Source organism: Pipistrellus kuhlii, unplaced genomic scaffold (genome assembly GCF_014108245.1).
Source record: "Pipistrellus kuhlii isolate mPipKuh1 unplaced genomic scaffold, mPipKuh1.p scaffold_m20_p_3, whole genome shotgun sequence".
In the NCBI taxonomy this organism is placed as follows: Eukaryota; Metazoa; Chordata; class Mammalia; order Chiroptera; family Vespertilionidae; genus Pipistrellus; species Pipistrellus kuhlii.
This window is the reverse complement of record NW_023425529.1, coordinates 174,463,047-174,486,499: the sequence shown is the minus strand read 5'-3', so window position 1 is coordinate 174,486,499 and position 23,453 is coordinate 174,463,047. Positions and strand designations below refer to the sequence as shown.

At 41.8% G+C, this 23,453-nt stretch overlaps 1 long non-coding RNA gene across 1 annotated transcript; it reads left to right on the top strand.

Moving 5' to 3' along the window:
• Window positions 1-2,511: 2,511 nt before the first annotated feature.
• LOC118729765 lies at window positions 2,512-13,726 on the top strand. The gene is made up of 2 exons (XR_004991257.2): window positions 2,512-3,997; window positions 13,171-13,726. It is a non-coding gene; the product is annotated as an uncharacterized LOC118729765 (long non-coding RNA).
• The last annotated feature ends 9,727 nt before the right edge of the window (window positions 13,727-23,453 follow it).

The window sequence follows — 23,453 nt, the reverse complement described above, 5'->3', positions numbered from 1 at the left end:
ATCACAGAAAGGACAAAAGTAAAGGTAGTAAAACTTATTTTTTAAGGTACTAAAACTTACTGTACAAACTGTTCACTAAATTGAGGAGGTCCTGACTGATCATAATGCTGTCACATTCTAACCACCACCACTAATACCACATGCCTTCTCCGGAGAAGTGTTGGGAATGGGGGACTGGGTTGGAGGATGTGGGCCAGTTCCACTAGACCAGATTTTCATATTGTGAAGTTTGTTGCCATAGGATTTACTATATATTTTTATACCTGAAGGTCATATTGTTTACTACCGTATTTCCCCGAAAATAAGACATCCTCCGAAAATAAGACCTAGTGCATGGAAAGATAAGCCATCCCTTGAAAATAAGACCTAGCGCAACTTTGGGAGAAAAAAATTAATATAAGACACTGTCTTATTTTCGGGGAAACAGGGTTTCATACCTTTTTGCAACTAAAATGACAAAATATTTTTTAAAGGAAGAAGGTCTGGGGGGATAAATGGTGATGAACTTGGCTTGGGGTGGTGAACATATAATACAGTGCACAGATGATATATGGTAGAATTGTGCACCTGAAACCTGTAAATTTTGTTAACCAGTGTCGCCCCAATAAATTCAATAAAAAGGGGGGAAACAAGTCCTCTTTCAATGAGATTAGTTTTTCTGGTTAGTTTATGTGCACTTGGATGATTATGGCACTGCTAGAATGAAAGAGGGGTTCAGGGTCAAATTTTTTTTATGCCTTTCATTTCTCTCTATGCGATGCTGAAAATAGCTCCTAAATAAAGAGATGGGAATGGAAGTAGCATCATTAAAATAGTTTTATTCACCGAAACCGGTTTGGCTCAATGGATAGAGCGTCGGCCTGCAGACTGAAAGGTCCCAGGTTCGATTCCGGTGAAGGGCATGTACCTTGGTTGCGGGCACATCCCCAGTAAGGGGTGTGCAAGTGGCAGCTGATCGATGATTCTCTCTCATCGATGTTTCTAACTCTCTATCCCTCTCTCTTCCTATCTGTAAAAAAATCAATAAAATATATATTAAAAAAATAGTTTTATTCAATTCCTTAAGTTCAGTACTAAAAGTCACATTGTTTTTGGTCAGCTTTCAGTGATCACAATTAGCTTATTGTTCATTTTTGTTGAAAACAGAGAATTGGAAGCTGCCTGACTTTTAGAAGACTGTTATTTAGAATTGTACATTCTCAAATTTGGCCACTTAAACCCAATAGGCTTTACCAAGACTCAAATAATTACTAATTGTACCTGTTAGTTTTTCACTTAGAAAAACTATTTGATCCAGTAAATTAATCCAGTTGGAAAATCCAACCTGCTACCTTCAAAACACCTTTTCAGATATATTTGGATAGGATTAATGTTCTAAATATATTTTTATCATAATATATATTTCATTAAGTATATAATTCATCAAAACCAGATTTAATCCGCTGTCACAAATAACCAACTTAGACTTCCTTTCTGTCAGAAAAAGTCTGACTTAAAAATTCAAATGCTGTGTTAATGAATTTTGAAGAATATTATAAAAATCATTAAGACTATCACAGAACACCCCTTGCAAAAGATTAATCAAAGCAGTAAAAAAATCACAGAGAATAACTGTTTTTTTTTTTTGTTGTTGTTTTTAAAAACAAGATAATACAACATGTTATTTTTCATTAACTGGTGTGGCAACTAAAATCTTAATTTACTTTCTGTAAATAGGTGATACTGATAAGTTCATGAGACTAAGTGGAGCTTCATTGTATTTAGAATAAATATGTCATGATAACATCATGAAAAGCATTTTCTGTACGTTTTATTTAGTGCATCATAAAAATTCTGGTAGTCCTGAAAAGTATTCCAAGTTGTGTTTAAAATTATTGGCATCACTAAACTATTCTTGTTTCGACCATTCAAAAGTACTTTCCGGTCAGTGAGTATGGTAAGCATGAATATTTTAAATTGGGAAAATTACGTATGAGAAAAACTATTTGTAGCATTCTATATTTCTTGGCTGCTTTACTGGTGGGGCTTCCATCAAGAGTGACGTATTTCTTCCCTGGCAGGAATCTGGCAGTGGCAATGGCCCACTTGTTACATAAAAATCTTGACTTCCACAGTACCCCATTTTACCACATATCCCACTTTGTACATCCTAACGATTCTCAAACACCCCATCTCCAAATCTCTCTTAATAGAAATACAGAACAGGGAAGGCTAAGGAGCCCCAAGGAAGCAACTTGAGCCTCGTGAAAACTTGAGTGCCTCTGGTTTGTCGAAGGGAAGAAATATTGTGGATGAGGTGTCCTGTTGTTTTTCACATTGCTCAGTTTCAGGGAAGGGTATGTGTAAAAGGTGAGGATGTTACCTTGCTCCAGGGCCCCCTTGAAGACTGAGGTTTCATGGACAGGGTTAGACATACTCCCTATGAAGACTTTCATAAGTTTTTTTTTTTCCTGTATGTTTGTAAAATGTTTCCACCAGTGATTTGTGTTGTGTTTTTTTCCCCTCCACATTTGATAAAAGCTTTTATTCAGGACTTCCTTCACGGGCACCGGGGAAACTGGGTTAATCTTTTGTAGGGGGAGTGTAAAACAAATGGACCTGCGTGAATGTCAGAGAGCTTATCTGTCAACCAGCCAACACCAAGCCTCTTGAGTTCCCTTTATCTGATAATGTCAAGGAACCTGGGTTAGCATTCTTCCCACCTCAGTCTAGTGCTTATTCAGGCCTGGGCCGTGTTGAAACTGCTCACATGCTAGGTGTATATTGTGTTAAGAAACAGTTCCCGGTGCAGACAGCTGAAACCCAATCGCTCGCTCTGCTGAGTGTCCCAGTGATTACACGGCCCTTCTGTGAGCTTGCGCCAAATGTACAATATAAAGGACACGGTGACCACGGCTTCTCATTCATTCTGTGTGTCCAGGGACAAGAATGTGGGAACGTCAAACAATAACTCAATGATGGTTCAGGAAATTCAGGAAATTCAGGTAAAATATAATAAGTAGGCCTTGGGTCATAAAACTTGCTTGAAGTCCTACATTCCTTATAAAGGCAACTTCCTTCTCTTCTACCGCCAGTTAGTGTGTGGGGAGGAGAGAGGGAAGGGGAGCTTTTGAAAATTAGATGTGATGAAGTACTAATGTAACAATTTAAACATTTTCATAAGTATTTTCCCCCCCTCTTAACTATACAGATTAATGGGACGCAATAAGGATCTTAACGCTGTTTTAGACACCGCCGTTCTTTCTTATGGAAAGGTTATTAATCCACTCAAAGATCACTCTCCTACAACATTTTTTATGGCCTTTTACAAACCAGAGTGAAGTCATTTATTCCAAGGCTCTATTTGACTGTCAGGTTTGGAGAGAAAATTTACTACTTCTGTTCAAGGTAGGAGGGAATAGAATAAGGCGAGCATTCGGGATTTCTCAGGGCAGAGAGGAATCTCTGTAGAAAGAAGGGGAGTTACGTGGGGACTGTGTAACCAGAAGGCTTCATTCAGTGCATGTTCCCCTAAGCTTATGTCCTCGGACCTCACCTTGATTTCTTGTCTTCTGTGACACATAGGATACTCTCACTTCCCTGCAAATGGTCTCTAAAATCTATCGCCCAGACCTCTATTTTGAGTTCCAGAACTTCTTTTCTACCAGCTTACTGGATATGTTATGAGTATGTCCAGCATTTAGAGTTGATATATTAAGAAACAAACACATGGCTATCCCTTCTCCCTCCTCCCATCCTATCCTTCTGCCACCTGCTCATCACTCACACTCAGAATCTGGGGTAAAACTGCCAGTTACCTGTTCTTTATGCTTACGGGGATGCTTCACTTGCCCCCTGCAGGCTGCTGTGGCTTTCTGCCCTTGGAGGAAGCCTTGATGTATTGTCCTTTGCATCTGGAAGGAAAAGTTTGCTCAGGAAGCTGGAGGAAAACCTTATGCTTGCAGAAGGTGACACCTGAGCCTGCTTGAATCAGCCGGTCCTCCTTTTGCTCCCAAAGGTAGGGTCATGTATCTGCCTGGTACATGTCATCTCTGCAGGCTCTGGACTAGTGCAGCCTCTGGAGAGAGAGGCCTGGCCCTGCCCCCTTGTGGTCTATGTTTCATGTCCTTTGTCAGTACAGGTGGGTTGATTCTGCTCTTAGGTCCACGTTCATCTCTTTAGGTTTCTAGCCTTCAGTGGAGAGAGGCTGCATAATTATGGTTCATTTAAAATTTAGTTTTCGACTTCACCACTTGTCATTGATGCAAACCATTTCTGATATCCTCTGGAGCTCTTGTGTCTCCTTAAGAAGTGCTCCTTTAAGACGAGAGAAGAAGGTTTTCCTGTGTGAGCTGTCAGATATGTAGATGGTATGTTGGAAAATTTGTATACTGCACTCTCTCCTAACTGCCCAATTTCAGACTCAGCTTGTGTGGTTCTTTTTGTGACTCGGTTATGACTATTCTGAGAGTTGCGGCTGGCTCCGTCACCTGTCTTGATAAGTATTTTCAGACCCCACTGTGTAGGGCCACTTCTAAATCAGCACAGTGGACTTCCTGGAAGTTCAGGAATGTCTTGTGGAAAATGGGGACAACTGTGGGAAATCTGTTCCTCAGCCATGGCAAGTGGATGAGATGCAAATGGGCCTAGGCTTACTTTCTGTTAGAAACTTTCAAATAGCTGGTCTAGGAAATCATTCTGTACTGGATAACCAGTAAGAGAAGGCTAGGCACTATATATTTAGCTCAGATCAATATAATTATATTGCTTATATTCAGCCAACAAATACTATTTCATTCTAATTGAGAAAGTGAGGTAGCCACTCAGTTATGAGGCATACGCAGGGAACGATAACTAGTTATATAAAGTACCTAGTTAACTAAGCAACTGACTGTAACGTAAGTTTAAAAAGGGACTCAAGTGCAGCCTGGTGTTCCAGAGCATAGGTTTTGGGTCAGATCTGGGTTTTGATCTTGGTTCTGACACTTACTGGTGGTGTGGCTTAGGTCAGTTACTTAACCTTTCTGACTCCCAGTTTTTCCCCATGAAGCATTCTTTGTAGGCTTATTGTGGGAATTAAATGAGGTAATATCTGAATCATGCCCCTCTAGTGAAGAACAGCTGATTGAGCTAGAGTATCGTAGAGTGAAACACACGTAAAACATCTTCCAAATTTTTTAGGGTGTTGTACTAGCATGGCACACTGGATGCATCCCTCAAATTTCCATGATTAAGAGATGAGCACCCCCAGACCCTGGAATAGTACTGAGATTGTTGGCAAAAGCAAAACGTCTTTGACTGTGGGAATAAGGGGATGCGAGGGACAGAAGGGCTGGCATGGGCCAGATTAGCAGGCACGTCCTACATCTGTTCAGTAGGACAGTTCACACCAACCTTCATGTAGGTTTAGGTACCAAAGTGCCAACTCCCCATCATCAAGTGGAGGTGATGGAGACATAAAATGAGTACAATCCACTATGTGGTCAAGGTACGCAGGTGGTATTTACAGGGGCAGAAGCGAAGATCAGGGGACTGAGGAGTCAGAGAAGCTTTCTCTCAGTGGAAACACAAGTTCAGTCTTCAAGAGCAAGCCAGTAGACGTTACAAGGGGTGATCGTTGGCCATGCAGCAGAGAGAGCTTGTGTAAGAAATAAAAACGTGGGAACATAAAACACAACTTGATTCTCTACGATTGTGTTTTCCCAGCATTTTCCCTCATTCTGAAGCCCTAGGCTCTAACCTGTTCTTGACTCACACTGCCGCACACTGCCGCATCATCTGCTTGGCTAACACTCAGCCGGATTTCACCTGGTAAGCACGGTTCTTGAAATTGTGTCTAAAAGTGCTGAACACAGCCGAAACCAGTTTGGTTCAGTGGTAGAGCGTTGGTCTGCGGACTGAAAGGTCCCAGCTTCGATTCCGGTCAAGGGCATGTACATTGGTTGCAGGCACATCCCCTGTAGGGGGTGTGCAAGAGGCAGCTTGTCGATGTTTCTCATCGATGTTTCTAGCTCTCTATCTCTCTCCCTTCCTCCTCTCTGTAAAATATCATTAAATATATTTTTAAAAAATAAATAAAAGTGCTGAACACGAAGCCTTGGAGAGCAGTGATGTTAGCTCCAGCACTGAGCCTGCTTCTCAGATTCCCACCAGACTGGTTCTTCCGCCAGTGCCCAGTGGGATGGGGAGTGCCCCGTCCCACTCACGTATATTTGCCCTGAGATGAATTGCGCATTCCAGCCCTATAGTAATAGCCTCCACAAACAGACAGCTTAAAAGCCAGTCTCTCACGAGTCCTTAGGAGAAAGATTAATGGGTGCCCAAGACTTGGGTTTCATTGGCTCTCCACTCTCATTTATCATCAGAATCTCTGGAGGAATTTTTAGTGCAGAGTCCCCAGCTCCTACTGCTATAGATTCTAAGGTGGAACCTGGGTCTGTATGTAAAAAATAAAAACAAAAATCTCCCACGGGGGGACTCATCCTCAGCCAGATCGGGAAACCTCGGTGGAGAAGATGGCCACTTGCCGTCTGTCCACAGACCCTCGCTGGGGGAATCTGACCCACCGGGTTCTCTTTCCCATGAGTTTGTACTGAAAGCCACTAGTCATCCCGGGCAGAGGTGAGGAGCGTACCCCCTGAGTGACAGCAGTGCTTCTCCCTGTGGACGGAGGCAGTGAAAGCCAGGGAGCGAGGGAGACAAAGAGAGCACACATGGGAAGCGTCCGAGATGAAACACGCAGAGGTGTCCTGGCAGCTCTCCAGGCCTCAGTTCCTTCCTGGGGCCTGGCCACACTCCTGTCGTCGCTGCCATGAGATGCTCCTTTATCCTTATAATAAATTCCCCTCTGTGGCTGCAGCCGGCACAAGCTGGCTTCGGTTACCTGCAATTAAAGAGCCCAACGACTCCGCGTCTCACGAAAATAGCTTCTAGGAAGAACAATCGAGGCATACACTGTCCACGCAGGCCGGGGTGCAGTATCCACTTTCTTCCCAAACGGGGGCTGGAAACGGGCTCGGGGGAGGGAAAAACAAAACACTCTCGCTATTGGGTCGTTTATTCAGCGGTTAGCTCGGTACAAGGAGTGCCCCTTTCTGTGAAAAAGAGAAAGACACTCGATCGTGGGGAGAAAGGAAGCCATGGGAGTAACACCTGGGCCAGCAGGACCCAGAGGCGCCTCCCTCGGGGAAGAGGAACCACAGCCGACCTCGTGGTACAGACGATGCTGAGGCCGAGCCAACCTGCCTTCTGAGTCAGCCCGAGGCTGGCCAGGGTCTCTGAACTGGGCAGAGACTGTGGACTAGTTGGGGTGAGACAATCAACACTGCCCAGGAAAGGAATAGCGAGCACAGCCCCTCTCAGGTGGGAACAGAGGCAGCTGCTCTTTCCCAGAGGGAGAGTCCTCACCCCTCCCGGATGTCCTCAGCATCCCTCTGCCCCCGACAAGGCACTTCAATACTAAGGTGACCAGATTTTAACATTGGTAAAGTGGGACACCATTGACCGTGTGTGTGTGTGTGTGTGTGTGTGTGTGTGTGTGTGTTCTTGATTAAAAATTTGGTCTATATGGAGCAACAAAAATTGTCATAGAATGCAAAAATAGTATTGTAATATATATTTTTAAATTTCAACATAAGTACAATTTACAAATATAATAAATAAAAAAATAATTAAGTCGTCAGTGTCACTTTCAAGGCCGGTGCTAGACTTTTTGCCGCCACTATAAAATATAAGTAATACGAGTACTGTCTGCTAAATTCAAGAAAATTTATGTATTTATGAAATCAATAAATAAATTACCTAAATTATCTGAAAAGCTCATTTGTGATGACATCAGTTGTTTAACTAGTTTGCTAGCACTCCGTACGATGTGCATCGTCTGAGAGACAGTTGCAAAATGTTTTCTTCGTTGCCAATCCCCAAAATGCCATTGTTCATTAAGTCCAAACAATGGTGGTCGAATTCTAACAACTGATCAACAATGCGAGCTTTGATAAGCAGTTCTCCATAATCAGTTCTCAATAATTATTTGTGATTATTAAAGTTTAACATTATAAAATTAACAAAAATAATGTAAAACTCATATCCTGGCTAAATAGCCACATGGCCGCCGAAAACCGTATATTCCCTTCCTGTTCTCCCGCTGTTCCCTAGCTGGTCATGCATTCTTTCCAAAAACTGGGACTTTTTTTAAAACGCTGCGGGACGTGGGACAAATTGTTAAAAATCGGGACTGTCCCACCAAAAGCGGGACTTCTGGTCACCTTATTCAATATCCTTCTGCTTTCCAACAGGAAACATGTTTAAGTCTCCAGCCGCCACCACGCACCTCAAACAAAGCCAAACGTACATTCACCTGCCAGGGGACGGGGCATTTAGAGCAGCGTCCTTCGGTGGGTCTGTGAACTCAGTGGCTTACTCCACAAAAAAGCCTGAGGCCACGGAGGCCACTGGGACCAAGCAGCCCTGCTCTGCTGGGTCCTGTGGCCTCAGAGAGACCCTGAACCTGGCCAGCCGATGCCCGACCCCGGAAGAGAGACCGGAAATGAGTGACAGGAGTGCGGAGGCAGAAAAAGCCATTGCAGAGTGCAAAATCGGGTCTGTAACATCCTTATGCCCTGTACTAGTGACCTTCACATTACTTCCCAAGGCCCCTCGGGGGTGTGCATAGCACCCTAAGGAGAGTGGGGTCTGAGTGTCGCCCCGCCACTGGCTCTCAACAGAGCAGCTCCACCTTGATCTGTTTATTCACTGGCTCCTTGCCATTTTGTTGGCAGGATGGATTCATAACTCATCACGCCAACAGCTCCCAGGGACCATGCATGCAGGCACATGCACCAAGCCGGGCTCGGTGTTTCAGGCGCCTCGGCTTGATTCCTTCAAACAACTCCATGGGGTAAATTCTGTTTCTGTCCCCAGAGTCCAGCTGAGGAAACAAAAATCAAGTATCTTGTGAAGATGACAAAGCTAGTATGTGGGAAAGCCAGGGGTTGAATGCAGCTCCCTCCACCCCTGGAGCCTTGGCCAGTGTCCTCCTGGAGGGACCACAAGGAGAAACCTCCGACAGAGGAAAAGGAAAAGTCAGCCATGCACTGGAGCAATCACTCCCAACCTCCACTGCACATCGACTCACTAGGAGGCTTTAAAGATTGTGGACACCAGGCTCTTGCCTCTGGAGACACTGTTTTAATGGATCTTGGAAGCAGCCTGGGCACAGGGATTAGTTTTTTAAAGACTGAGAACCCCTGCCTTAGAGAAACAGTGATAGGAATTCAATAATTAAAATTACATGTCAACGCTGACTGGAGGGTGTCAAAGACAGGAATTTCCCTCGCGGCAAAGTGCTTAGCTGATGGAATAAGAAGTGTCCTGTGAGAAAGAGAAAGAAACACAGCCAAACCTTTCCTCTCTTCCTTCCTCACGGCTTCTCTAGGCACTTGAGTGCATATGGCGGTCACTTATTTGGTGCAGCCGACACAGCAAACAACTAAAATAAAGAGAAGATGGAAGGACATGAGAAAACTGGGAACTGGGGTCTGCTGTCTACAATTCTGTCTTTTATGTACTCAGCCCTGGACTGGGGTATGGTGAGGTGAGGGAGGCCTCAGGTACAAAATTTAAGGGGACTCAAATAAAACCCTTCTGTCTCAAGATACATAATATTTTAGTGCCATATTAAAAATCTATCAATGCAGAAAACATCCACAATGAACAGAATGTCAATGATTCAATCATAGCCAGAATCTGACAGGGCTGAGGCTAGGTAAGGGGGTGGTGTGAGTGGTACAGGTGTGGGGAGGATTTCCCATCTTTATTTAAAATAAATATTTTTAGAGAAACCAAGATGGCGACATAGGTAAACAACTAAACTGTTGCCTTGCACAACAATTTCAAAACTACAATGAAAAGACAAAATGGACGTCATCCAGAGCCACAGGAAGGGTGGCTAAGTGGAAATTCTGTAACTATAAGGAAAGAAAAGCACACTGAGACTCAGAGGAGCTGCAGGAGGCAGAGGAACTGAGATGCGCACGTGTGCAGAGAGGACTGGCAACTGAGTGTTCAGCTGGCTTTCTCAAGCAGGAAGGAGAAAAAAGCTCCCAACTGTGCTGAACTCTAGTTCTGGGCAAGATTCTGGAGACCCAAACTCATTCAGGGAGAAACTGGACAGGGCAGGGCTGATGGGAAACCAATGCTGTTTGATCCACCCTGAGACTCCACCCCATCTAAGCTGAGCACAGAGGCTTTTGCAAGTTTTGTCTCATAAGGGTGTCTCCAGCACAGAAGTTCTTCCAGCATAGACACAGCTGATCCTCACAGCCAATTGGCCTGGAGGTCAATTCCTCCCAGTGATACCAACAACAATCAAGGCTTAACTACAACAAGACTATACACACAACACACAAAGGGGTGCATCAAGAGTGTCCACCTCAGGTAACTGGGAAAGCTGAGCTACTGGGCCCTATAGGACACCTAGCACACAAAGCCACTCTATCAACTCGGGGAAGCAGCCAAAATGTGGAGACAAAGAAACAGATCACAAATAAAAGAAAAGCAAATGACTGGATATAGAGTTCAAAACCACGGTTATAAGGTTCTTCAAGAATTTTCTAGAAAAGGCTGATAAATTTAGCAAGACCCTTGAGGATATGAAAGAGACCCTCGAGGATATGGAAAAGGACCAAATGGAAATTAAACATACATTGACTGAAATAAAAAATATTATACAGACAACCAACAGCAAACCAAAGGAATGCAAGAATCAAATCAAAGATTTAAAATACAAAGAAGCAAAAAACACCCAACCAGAAAAGCAAAAGGCAAAAAGAAGAAGAAAAGGTAAAGATAAAAAATATGAACAACAAATACATATCTATCAACAAGTGAATCTAAAAATCAAGCGAATAAAAAAATCTGATGAACAGAATAAACTGGTGAATATAATAGAATCAGGGGCATAGAAAGGGAGTGGACTGACAATTCTCGGGGGGAAAGGGGTGTGGGGATGTGGGAAGAGACTGGACAAAAATCATACACCTATGGATGAGGACAGTGCGGAGGAGTAAGGGCAGAGGGTGGGGTGGGAACGGGTGGAGGGGAGCTATGGGGGGATAAAGGAGGAACAATTGTAATAATTTGAACAATAAAGATTTATTACATTAAAAACAACCCCCCAAAAATAATTACAAGCATTATTGGATGAAGATGCATATCAAACTCAAAAACAACTTGCAGAAAGATTAAACGTTGATCAGCAAAAAATTTCCAATCGTTTATAAACAATGGGGAAGATTTTAAAGGAAGGAAAATAGGTGCCACCTCTACTGAATGAAAGACAAATGGAAAACAGAAAAGTCATCAGTAAAATGTTGCTTCAACGGCACAAAAGGAAGTATTTTTTGCATCGAATTGTGACTGGAGATGAAAAGTGGATTTATTTTGAGAATCCCAAAGGCACAAAATCATGGGTTGATCCAGGTCAACCATCAACATTGACTGCAAGGCCAAATCTCTTTAGAAAGAAGACAATGCTCTGTGTTTGGTGGGATCAGGAAGGTGTGGTGTATAATGAGCTTCTAAAACCAGGTGAAACATTAATACAACAAATAATCAATTTGAATCAGGCTTTAATGTTGAAATGACCAGAATTTTCTAGAAGACACAGCAAAGTAATTTTGCTTCATGATGACGCACCATCACACACTTCAAAACCAGTTAAAGACACGTTAAAAAATCTTGCCTGGGAAATATTAACCCATCCGCTGTATTCACCAGACCGTGCTCCTTCAGTTTACCACTTGTTCTGATCGATGGCACCCGCACTTCTGACCAGCACTTCAAAATATACGAAGAAGTGGAAAATTGGGTCTCTGAATGGTTTGACTCAAAACAAGAAAAGTATTATTGGGACAGTATTCACAAATTACCTGAAAGACGTGGGAAATGTGTAGCTAGTAATGGACATTACTTTGAATAGAGCACTTGGGAGGTATCTCTTGAAATTATCGTGTTTTCTTTGATTATAAAATCTGCTATTATTAACAGGTACACCTAATATGTGTGTGTGTGTGTGTGTGTGTGTGTGTGTGTGTGTATATATATATATATATATATATATATATATATATATTTATATATATATATATTCCCAAAAAACATATACACATCTTAACAGCTGATAGCTTAATTTTGAAAATGAAATGCATTTTAATAAATACTGTCTTTATAATTATTCAAAGTGTGTGTTTTGGGGACATCCTATATATTATCACTTTGCAAACTTTCTGGTACATTCCAAGTGCTAAAAACATGACAAAACGTTTTCTAAGTTTATTCTATAACACATGTGTCAAACACAAGGCCCGCGGGCCAAATCCGTCCCGCCAGGCCTTGCAATGTGGCCCGCACCGCGCTGTCATCACTGCACTCCGCTGCGTTTCCATCACAATGACAGTTTATGACTGTTCAGTAAACCATTCGGCCCGCGATTTAGGCTGGATTTTAGATTTTGGCCCCTTCTCTGATTGAGTTCGACACCCCTATTCTAGAAGCTCTACCTTCTTATCTCAGTCCACTTTCAGAACATTTCACCATTCACGGATACCTCCCCAGCAGGTAGGCCCAATCAGCCAGTTTTTTGGTTTATTAACACATCCGGCAAGTTGTCATTAAAATGGGTCAGGATTAGAGAAGAAATGGAGAAGCCAGGATTCTAGTTGCAGGTTTCGGACCAGCTGGATGGTGTTAGGTACATCCCTTCCCATTTCTGGGCCATTTTATTTCTTCCTTATGAAGAAAGCACGTCTTTTTCACACATGGCTTCATGAGAATGTTTTTTCTACTGTAACTGCTTACAATTCCTGATAATAGTATCTGTCCTGTTGTTCTCCTGTTGCGGGGATCAAAGAGATACGGTGCAAAAGTGACTCTCAGCTGCACACTCAGGTGGACATCAACTTTGTCAGGGAGTACTTCTTCAGGTGAGCTCAGTTCACCTGGTTCTGATACTGGACTCCAATAAGTCTTAGGAGTCGATCCTTTATTTGGGACTTTAAAAACAATAGCAGAAAGGATGAACCGAGAGTAACAAAACTTGGACAATGAAATGAACTACATATGATTTGCTAAATTCTCAATTTAAGTAGAGAGAATAACATGCCTTCTTGTAGTAACCACACTACTTTCCCTCAGGGCATCGGGGTCACGTCTAAGACCGACTGCCTCTTCATCCTGCCTGCAGCTGCTTCGTCCGTTGTCCTGAGTTTGTATATTTTGATTTTCTGGAGTATCCCAGGTAATTACGCATTCTCCTCAGGGATGTGTTTGAATAATCAGGTCTTTTTCACACACGGCTTCATGGGAGTGTTGTCTTTTCTACTATAATTGCTTACAATTCAAGCTTGAGATGCTGTCGTTTGCCAGCCATCATTAGAGAGTGAGCACGGTGTAATGACCGAGAACATGGCTCTGAGGCCATGCGGTGCTGCCAAGTAAGTGGCCTTCTGTTAAATGGAGCGAAATAGCCCTGATCTCAGAGGGTGGTAGTGAGAAATGAAAGAATTAATGTTTATGAAGTTACTTAACATAGTGCCTAGTAAGTAGTAACCCACTCAATAAATGCAAACTATTATTGTATTGCTCCTATTTAACTTCACTATTACACTGTGCAATTCTGACATAGAGGTTTGTTCTATGGGGCAATGTCTGTGAATTCCAACTACTGCTCCCTATTAAACTTCCTGGCAATGTCTTTTATCTCTCTACTTCCTGCTTTCTTCCTCTCCTCACAGCGGCAATGGGAATAGTTGCATAGACCAATTCTAGGAAGTCATTCCCTCTTGGTTCATAATATTAAACATACACCCACTGATTGTAGCTACTGACAATTCTATCACGCGGCAGTCCTCTGTCCATTTTGGATGGTCTATAATAGCACTTTGTAAATGATGAAGAATAAAGTTCTAGTAAAAATAGTTGACATTTGATTGGGATTGATAACATTCAGTTATTTTGCAGTTTATGGAAGCTAACTCATTTTTGTAAAAGGGCAACTACAGTGTTTCTCTGAAAATAAGACATCCTCTGAAAATAAGACCTAGTACATGGAAAGATAAGACATCCCCTGAAAATAAGACCTACCGCAACTTTGGGAGAAAAAATTAATATAAGACACTGTCTTATTTTCGGGGAAACAGTGTAGTATCCATATCTAAAAACAGTTCTCAGTTGCCCTGGCTGGGTAGCTCAGTTGGTTATAGTATTGTTCCCATACACCAAGGTTGTGGGTTTAATCCGGTCAGGGTACATATAAGAATCAACGAATGAATGCATAAATAAGTGAAACAACAAACCTCTCTCTCACTCTCTCTTCCTAAAATCAATATATATAAAATTAAAAATAAAACAGTTCTAAGTGGTTGAGAGACAGAGGCTATAAAATCCTGCTACCAGAGCAGGGACCTTTTGGGCTAGCTGACGACAGGATGGTCAAGTTAGAAGTGTGACATCATAATTGCACAAGTACATATTTGAGGATTACAATTATTCATTGAAACAGAATATTAAAACAAAAATCTAATAAAGGGCCAAAACCGGTTTGGCTCAATGGATAGAGTGTCAGCCTGCAGACTGCAAGGTCCCAGGTTCGATTCCAGTCAAGGGCATGTACCTTGGTTGCAGGCACATCCCCAGCAGAGGGTGTGCAGAGGCAGCTGTTAGATGTTTCTCTCTCATTGATGTTTCTAACTCTCTATTCCTCTCCCTCTCTGTAAAAAAATCAATAAAATATATTTAAAAAAATCTAATAAAGAAAGGGTTGTGATATAAAATAGTTGATTAACATTCCTGTGCTAATTTATTTTAAAAATTATTTTTCTAATTTAAAAGGAATATATGGCAATATACAAATTTGAGATAGATGAATATATGTGTATATATTTTTAAAAAGTCACTTATTATACCATTACCTAAAGATGGCCAGCATCTAATTTTTGTTTTGAGTTGGAAACAAGCGTATACCATTTGAGAAATGACCTACCGTTTTAGCATATGCTCTCTGTTCGTCACAGCAGCTCTGAGGTGGGCAGTCTATATTCTCAATGGAAACAGCCTCTGAAAGCCTGGCATTTTGTCAAGTTCACAGAGTTGGTAATGGGAAGAACCAGGATTTGTATTGGAGTCTTTAACTTCAAAGTGAGCATTGTCATCAGACACAGGAAAGTAGATATTGTGTGTTTCTTTTATTTGAAGTTCTAAAAGAGAGAAAACTAATCTGTGGGAATAGAAATCAGATCAGTGGCTGCCTGGGTGGTGTAGGCAGGGAGGTGTTGGGCAATGATTAGGAAGGGACATGAGGGATTTCGGGAGGAGTAGAAATATTTTATATCTTGAGTTGGGTGTTGTTTACACAGATGTCGACTTCTGTCAAAACTCTTAGAAGAATGCACTTAAGATCTGTACATATCACTGTATGTAAATTATACCTCAATTTTAGAAATAATTTTTTACTTTAAAGGGATATTAAATTTGGAAAATGGACAATGCTGTAATATATTAATAATGCAAATATGTCTTTACGTTTTAAAAATATAAGCTATTTTAAGTATCTAAGCAGACTTCTTCCCTTTGCTTGTGTATTAATTTCCTGTTGCTATTCTAACAAATTACCACACACTTAGTAGCTTAAAATAACATAAATTTATTATCTTTAAAATTGGTCTCACTGGGCTCAAGTCAAGGTGTTGACAGGGCTGTGTTCCTTCTGGAGACTCTAGGGGGGATCCATTTCCTTGGTTTAGAAAGAGGAATTAAAAACGATGGTTCAATGAGAAGATTTCCAAATGACCCATAAACATGAGTGTACTCAGCCACCTTAGTAATTCAATAAAATGAAATTAAAAAATAATGTCTATCAATAGCAAAATAGAGTTGTGATTTAACCATGTAATGGCATACTATACAGCTATGAAAAAAATGAACAGGAAATATAAACAATAAGGGATTGTTATTTATACTCAAATGTAATAATGTGTGGAATTAGCCAGTAACAAAAGAATACATATTGAGTGATTCTAATTATGTGAAGTTAAAAGAAAAAAACTAAACTTATAGTGTTGAGGGATGGGAATATATAGAGGAGCAAAGCAGTCAGAATAATAAGGAAGGAAGGGTGGAGAAAGGGGATGCATGGTTTTTTGGAAAGAAGACAAAAAGGGCTTTAGGGATGCTGGCAATTCTTGTTTATTGACCTGGGTAGTGGTTATTTGGGTATTTATCTTGAGGTCATCATTGTGCTGTGTCTTTGTATGTATACTCTACTTCCCAATTAAAAAGTTAGAGAAAAACACCACAAAGTGGGTCAAGACAGAAAGGAAAACCAGAGCTCATTAGAAGGCATCCAAGAACCTAGGATGCTATTGGAACGGTGAAGCACTGAATTTAACTTCTGGTGTGCAGGGGCCAGTGCAAAAAGGGAAACACACCATATAGTTCATATTGTCTGATAAAAATCAGCACACGCTTGCCTGGAGAGACAGATATTTCTCTGGCTCTAAATTGTGGGCAGGATATTGTGCTCATTACATAAGAGGTAAGGACAATGTATTCTGTTTTGGATTTTCTGAAGACCACAAGTGTTCCTCAGATGCCATTTCTTGTCTGAATTCTTGATAAAAGCTGAGAGCGCAGCATTCAATCATAGCTCAGTGAAGGCATTTCTGAGGGGATCTTATGTTAACACCATCCTGTGGCTTTCACAGTAGGAGCTCTAAAGAAATTCCAGCTGTTCCTTGAATGCAACCTCTGTAGGTATCCTCAACGATGATCCCAGAAGTGTCTGAGGCTGACTCACTCTATGGAGGGTTTCCTTGGTTTTTACCTATGGCACCATTGGCTCACTTCCTTGACCTCTACTTGGCTTTGACCACAACTCATCTCCTATTGCTGAGCATGCCCGACTCCCCATTTTGGGGTTGGGGCTACTAAGTATTTCTAAGAGAGGCTGGCTCTGCATTATGTAATGAATGTAAATTGGTGCAATATTTTCTTTTGCTCTCCTGCTTCTCAAAGAATATGAACATGAACCCAAGCCTTGGATAGGAAGACCCTTTTCTCTGTAGTCCCAAGATGTTGCTTCAGTGTCAGGGAAGAAGCTGTTTGGCTCAGAGAGAAGAAAGATAACATACAAAAAAAAAAGAAGAAAGAAAGAAAGAAAGAAAGAAAGAAAGAAAGAAAGAAAGAAAGGAAGAAAGAAAGAGAGAAAGAAAGGAAGGAAGAAAGAGAGAAAGAAAGGAAGGAAGGAAGGAAGGAAGGAAGGAAGGAAGGAAGGAAGGAAGAAAGAAACAATATTTGGGAGAATAGGAGTTGAGAAAGAGATAAGGACAGACACTGAGAGACTAAGTGACAAAGACCTAATGGTATGGAATAATGATTTCCATGTCTGGAGTCCCAGAGTTTCTTGTCTTTCTGATCATGGATGAACAAAGAGCCTTTCTTTTAATCCATGAGGTACACTTATGTAATATACTTATATATATCAATACTAGAGGCCTGGTGCATGAAATTCATGCCTGGGGAGGATTCCTAGGCCTGGTCGGCAATCAAGGCTGATTGGGGCCTTCCAGCTGCCACCTGGGGTCTTCCTTCCAGCTGCTGGCCAGGGCCTCCCTTCCCAAGATTCCAGCTTCCAGCTGGGACCTTCTTTTGTTCCATGTCGCCTCCTGGTTGTCAGTGCATGTCATAATGAGCAATTGAACTACTGGTCCCCCCGTCAAAATCCCGAGGGGACAATTTACATATTAGGCTTTTATATATATATATACTAGAGGCCTGATGCAGGAAAATTGTGCAAGAGTATGCCTTCCTTTCCCCAGCTTCCAGCATAGGCTTCCTCTGGCACCCGGGACCCAGGAGCCCTGGCTTCAACTGGAAGGACGTTGGGTCTAATTAGCATATTACATTTTTATTATATGAAATCCATGCACAGGTAGGGGGGATGTCCCTCAATTCAGCCTGCACCCTCTCCAATCTGGGACCCCTCTCACAATCCAGGACTGCTGACTCCCAACTGCTTGTCTGCTTGTCTTCCTAATTTCCCCTAACTGCTTCTGCCTGCCAGCCTGATCACCCCTAACCACTCCCCTGACAGCTTGATTGATGCCTAACTGCTCCCCTGCCAGCCTGTTTGTCCCTAACTGCCCTCCCCTTCAGGCTTGGTCACCCCTAACCACCCTCCCCTGCAGGTCTAGTCACCCTTAACTGCCCTCCCCTTCAGGCCTTGTCCCCCACAACTGCTCTCCCCTGCAGGCCTAGGTCCCCCCCAACTTCCCTTCTCTGAAGGCCCAGTCACCCCCAACTTCGCTCCTCTGTCAGGTTGGTCACCCCTAACTGCCCTTTCCTGCAGGCTTTATCATCCCCAACTGTCCTCCCAACTGTCTTCCCCTGCTGGCCATCTTGTGTCTACATGGGGTCAGGCATCTTGTGTGTTGGAGTAATGGTTGATTTGCATATTGCTCTTTTATTAGGATAAATTTTTTTAAAAATCTTCTTTAAACAAATCTGAGTCAGGTTTCTATCTCTTGATACTGGAAGAATATGAATGAACACCACTATTTTGAGAAGAATCAACTCCTACACTTAATCCATTTGATCTAACTCTCCCAGAACCCGCGATCTCCTGGGATCCTGGCCATGCTCTCCCACTAAAGCCAGCTATGTTCTGGGCAAAGTAGCACATACCAGCATTATTGATTATTAATTGAGAAGCACACTAAGTGCACACATTTTGAGGTGCATGCTTTGCACAAAGAACTGTGTTAAGCATGTATTATATTGAATATTTGCTTCAGAATTGTAAAAGCCTGGGTCATGGCTGTCAAGGAAGTTAAACTCAGTATCTTGAGGCTACATTTAAGAAAACTGAAGTAAAGGGATTTTACCCAGAAAACATTTCAGAACTGTGATATAATAAAAAATACATTTGGTCTTTGTCCTAGGTTCCTGGCACAGAACTTCAAAAACCCTTGGAATTTTCTGAGTGATACAAGTATCTTTTGTTCTTCATAACGAGCTTCTTTCTGGCTCAATCTGAGTGTAAAGAGGTGACTCATGATGAACCCTTAGATAATTTCAAGGGAGGGACTGGTCACAGCAAAAATACCGGGCAGGAGGTTGGAGGGTTAGAGCTTTCAGACTCACCGCCAACCTCCAGGGAGAGCAGAGGGGATGGAGATAGAGTTTAATCCATCCCCTGTGCCTAAGCAATGAGACCTTGATAAAGATTTGAACAAGGAGGTTCTGAGGAGCTTCTGTCTGATGAACTCATCGGGGTTCTGATGAGCATCTGAGGGCTCATCAGTTCTGGGCTCTGCCCCCACCCCCGCCTGCTCCGTTACTTTGCCTTGTAATACATCTTTTTCATTTGTGTTGTGTCCTTTAAGATAAATCTGTAGTTATAAATACAGTAGTCCCTCTTATCCAAGGATATGTCCCAAGGTCCACAGTGATGCCCGAAACTGTGAATAATACCGAACCCTCTATGTACTATGTTTTTTCCTGTACATAGATACATTTTCACTTAAAAGAAGCACTTTATGGCTTCTCTGTGGCATATCTAAATCGTCAGCATCACTAATCTTGCACTTTGGGCCCTTATTAAGTAGAATAAGGGTGAGCTGGACGTAAGCACTTTGACTTTGTGACAGTTGATCTAATAATCCAGTTGGCTATTAGGTGACGAGTAGGTAGGGAATATCTACATTGTAGAGACCCCGAACAAAGGGATGAGTCATGTCCCAGGTGGGACAGAGCTGAGTGGCTTGCGATTTAAAACTTAGGAATTGTTTATTTCTGGAATTTTCCATTTAATATTTTAAATGGAAATATTTAAATATGAAGTTTGACCAGGGGTAAATGAAATAGCAGAAAGCAAAACCATGGATAAAGAGGACCTATTGTACAGCTCATTGCTGGGTTCTGTGAGTTGTCCTAACAAATTATTAAACTTGAGGGGGGTCTTAGAAACTCCCAAATTTTTGGACTTTAAAAAAAATTATGTGCAGCAGAATGATTTGATGTTTGTATAGAAACCAGAATTTGAAGTCAGCCAGGGAGAAGTGCAGGTGGCTAGGGGCCCCACCTACACGTCATGTTTCTGGTGTCTGAAGTGGGGACGATCTTGTGAGACAATTAATTCCTTCCTTCGCTTACAGGTCCAATGCTTACTCTGGTGGTTCGTGTCAGAATTGGACTGGACTGTGGGACACCCAGTTGGTGTTAGAGAATTGCTGAGGGACCAGGTAAGAACTTCGGAGGTACCCACCCTAAAAACTCTCTTCTGAAAAGCGACCAAGCAACCAGTCTCAGCTGTCTCCACAAAGGCACTTCAAGAACAGTTGAAGACCGAGCATAATATTCAGCAGATCCTTCTGAAGTGAAACAACATATATCCATAGAGGTGAGTAAACAACAACATACAAGGTTTTTTTTTGTTGTAGTTGTTTTTTAAATATATATTTAATTGATATTTTACAGAGAGGAAGAGAGAGGAATAGAGAGTTAGAAACATCGATGTGAGAGAATCATTGATCAGCTGACTCTTGCACACCCCCTGTAGGGGATGTGCCCGCAACCAAGGTACATGCCTTTGACCGGAATCGAACCCAGGACTTTTCAGTCCGCAGGCCGATGCTCTATCCACTGAGCCAAACCGGTTTCAGTAACATACAAGGTTTTAAGGCCCAATATGCTCCCTGGTGTGAAAATGTGCTTCTATTCCCATGTTCACATATGAAGTTTATCTGATTCGTGATCTATTCTGCCAGAATAGATCTAATTGTTTTACTATATAAAAGCAACACCATGAAATGGATGTATTAAAGGTAGTATAAATTTGTAGTGGTAGTGGCATTTTGGAGTGTATTTAAAATAACCTGTGACTGAACTCATTTTTGGCAGATTTCTATTATAAAACAATCCAGAGGGCCAAATTAGATCCATCAAAATATACCATTATGTACCCACTTAGGCCCAATTTTCATTCAATTTTTTATAGGATTCAGGTTTACTTTTCTACAAATACATTTGTTGTCTAGCACCTCCATTCTTTCATTTCTGTTTGTATTTACTTTTTAATTATTTGGAGGGAGGTCACTCTGGGGCCTCATTCATACATGTCCCTCGGCAACAGCGGGGTCTCAGGGCAGGTCACTGGGTGTCTACATTTGTACGGCTCCTCAGCTCCAAGGAGAGATAGCGAATAAGAGTTGGGAAACATAAGTTTCTGGGCATTGGAATTATTGTTCTCAGATACAGGAGAGAGAAGATCTGTGGTCAGTCTGACGATCTGGGATAAGATGGATGGTGTCAAACAACCTGGAATCAGGAGCGGAGCTCTGTCATGGGTCCACCCCTGTTGATATCCAACTAACCTCTTCCCCCATCTTTTTTCCCTGCTCTGGTGGGATGGAGGTTACATAGCATCACATTTGGACTTTTCCACATTGTTAAGTTATTAATGAGTCATTAAAAATGGAATCAAGTTGATGAGCCATGTATAGTTTGCTTAATCATCTACTTATGATGGACCATTTAGGTTGCTTCCAAATTTTGCTTTTATAAATGCAGTGGTAATAAAATCTTTGCCCATAAAGCTTTTTCCACATCTAGGGTAAAAATGCACAAATTAATTTCTGACTATGATATTTTAAAGCTTTTGACACACTCACCAAATAAGTTTCTAAAAAGGCTCCAATTTCCAAAGGGCAATGTCTAAAAGTAATTTTTCTTTGTCCTTTTGCCAGCCCTGACTATTATAATTAAAAAAAAAACAAAAACCTTTGCTAACTTAATAGTTTAAAAATGGTCTTATTGCTTTGTTATGTATTACTTCAATTATTCTTGAAGTTAAACTTCCTTTCCTAGTTAGCTCCTTATTTTTTCTTTTTCATACATTTGCCCAACTCTGGTCTGTTCTTCTCATAACTTCTAATTGCAGAAGGAGGCCAATGAGCAATGTCTCAGGGGTTGGCTAATATTTCAGTAGTCACATAGACAACACAGCATGCAGATCAGAAATTCAACAGTCTGGGGATCCATGCTTAGCAATCACACTAGTTTGTGGTTTGCAAAACAAGGATTAGCCATTTACATTTATTCACATTTTCTTTTTTCCCCTTTAATTAATTAGTTAATTAATCAATTATTTTTTAAATTCACATTTTCAACAAATAATTATTATGGGCCTCCTATGTGCTGAACACTGTTTTAGACACAGTGGTAAATAACAGACAAACATTTCTCCCTTACTTTCTAATGAGGAGAGGAAGAGAGTGAACATATTAAGTCAAATATTTTGAGGGTTAGAAGGTGTAAGTACTAGGGTAAGGGACTGCTGGGTAAAGGGGGAATGAGAGCATTGGGGGAGAAGGGGTACCTGCAGCATTTTTAAAATAGGGTGAGAAGGTGACATTGAGAAGGTGACCTTGGAGCAAAGACTTGAAAGAGGTGAGACAATATGTTTGGAATTCTGGGATTAGATTGTTTGGGGCAGAGGCACCAGCCAACGTAGCAGGTCTGTCTGCTGTGTGTTAAGAACAGCAAGGAAGCCAGGGAGGCTGAAACGGAGTGGCAGGCAGGTGGAGGAATAGCAGTTGAAGTCAGGAAAGGCACAGGCAGATGTAAGGATTTGGGCCTTCCTCAGAGTCAGATGCGTGACCCTGGAAGCTTGGACTAGAAGAAATATACAACCTGTCCTGTGCTGCCTTAGAAACAGAGGGCAGGGGGTCAAGGGCAGAAGCAAGGAGATCAGTTAGGACACTGCTGCTAGTATCCAGAGGCCTTATTGGGCCTCGGAGGTGCTGAGAAGGCCTGGGAATCTGGTAGAGCCAGGATTTCCTGAAGTGAATGTGAAGTGTGAAAAAGGTGGAGTCAAGGACTATTTCTTTTTTAAAGCCTCTTAGGTGGCTTGGTGGGCAATGGAGCTTTAATGAATGATTTTATTAAAATTAGAAGCACAGCCCTAATGGTTTTGGCTCAGTGGATAGAGCGTCGGCCTGTGGACTGAAGAAGGGTCCCAGGTTCGGTTCCTATTAAGGGCATGTACCTTTGTTGTGGGCACATCCCCAGTAAGGTGTGTGCAGGAGGCAGCTGATCGATGTTTCTAACTCTCCATCCCTCTCCCTTTCTCTCTGTAAAAAATCATAAAATATATTTAAAAAATAAAATAAAATTAGAAGCACATTTGCTCATGGAAAGAACTCCAGGTATTGAGGCCATGGGAATTAATCCCTGCTCTGAGAACTCAGAAGGGGAAGAAGTGGTTTTATCCATTTTAATGACTGACAAAAATGATAACAAGATTGTGGTATTTGGTTTACCCTTTTATGGTTTTCATATATTCCTGTTTAACTTAGTTGGATTAAAATAAATATTTGCTATCTAGGCAACCAGTGTGGTTCTTCTTTTTTCTTTTTTTTAAA